Genomic DNA, 1809 nt, shown 5'->3' on the forward strand with positions numbered 1-1809 from the left:
AATAAATAATAAAGATAATATCATTTGAGTTTTATTTTGATAGTAAAATTTAACTTGGTGCCAATTGTTGATATCAAATCTTTTATATGAATGATACATATCATTAGAGTAAAATAAATAACAAGAGACAATACCATTTATGTTTTACTTTTTAATTTGATAGAATTTAACTTAATTAGTTAAGATTGTAGCATCTGGTTTTAATTTTTCATTTGATACATTAATTTTTTTGAAGAATAATAATTTTTTACGAAAAATTGAAGTTGCCATTACTTGAATTGGAATAAAAATAAACAATTTAACCTTATAATTAATTTCAAAAATATTATATACAAAGGACCGATTTCACAAACTCGATTAAATCGAATCGGTGATTAACTGTCAAGCATACGTGATTAATTCTATTAAACAACAAACACGATTAATCAGTTCCACGGCTCATTAAGTATTTGGCACTGGTGAAACCTAAATAATTCTTTACGAAAAGCACGCATTCTTAACGATTGTAGCATTCTTAAGATTGTAGCATCTGGATTGTAATTTTTCATTTGATATATTAATTTTGTTCGAAGTATAATAATTTTTGACAGAGAATTAAAGTTGCAATTACTTAGATTGGAATAAGACCTTCAATAAGAATATCCTTGAAAAAAAATTAAAACTGCTATTAATTAGGTTTTATTCGAGAAGCACGTATACAATATACATGTAGTGTATGGGAGACTATATATTCTGAACGAGTTACATCGTTCTTGCTTGAAGGAATATCCCAGTATTTATGTAAACAAAAATTTAATATATTTTTATCCTAAATGTGGTGAATATTACTAGTGTTTTTTTATATTATTGCTAATGAATGAAACTTGCAAAAAACGAAAAAATAATCCGCAAAAATTTGGTAAATGGTGCGGAAATTGTGACAGATAATTCGGATTTCAAACCGAAAGATTCATAATAATCAGCGAAATAAAAAAGTTACAGAAGAGGAACAGATCGAAGAAGTTCGCAAGCGTCCCGCATTATGGAAATTCAAGCTTCCTCTTGCTGTCCCAAGTCTGCATGCAAAGAAAAAGATGGAAAGAAATAACGGTATCGATGAATGGTAATTTTTTATTTATACATAACCAAAATATTCGCATATAATTACTCATTCATTAGTCGCATTGTCACTCATCTGCGCACGCCTCATTATTTGGATGTAAAATTATTATTGAAAAATTATAATTAAAAAAACAAACCTCATGACTACGCATTGTCTCCGAATCATTGCTGCAGTTGCAACTGCTACTATACAGGTGTTCTTTTACGTATTCGATGTATTTATTTTCATAATCCATTTTTATTAAAATGAATAAAAAATTAGCGAAAGTAAACGAACGTTTTCGTTAGCTTAAGCAAGCGAAAATATGCTTCAAAAAGAAGCAGAAAAGCAAATAATTTTTGAATGCTGCTTTGATTGTAGTAGAGAAGGGAAAGGGAGGGGGAAAATAAAAAGTCCAAGCTTTCCTTCGCTGCATGAAATTGTATCTTTACTTATAAGTCTTGGCTTTTGATCTCATACTCTTTAATCCTTATTTGTCGTCAATTTGCTGACAGCTTTGAATACAACAAAATTTGCATCAAATTTGACGCATTTTATCTTCAAAAAATTTGTAGAAAATTTTTAGAAAATTTGATTTTGATAGTATTCAGCTATCTAGGAGCATATTTGGTAGAAGTTTACTAACAGTACTAGCAATAAGTTATTATTATTATTATTACTATTATTATTATTATTATTATTATTATTATTATTATTATTATTATTAT

The sequence above is a fragment of the Atta colombica genome, unplaced genomic scaffold (assembly GCF_001594045.1).
Source record: "Atta colombica isolate Treedump-2 unplaced genomic scaffold, Acol1.0 scaffold10, whole genome shotgun sequence".
NCBI classification, from domain to species: Eukaryota; Metazoa; Arthropoda; class Insecta; order Hymenoptera; family Formicidae; genus Atta; species Atta colombica.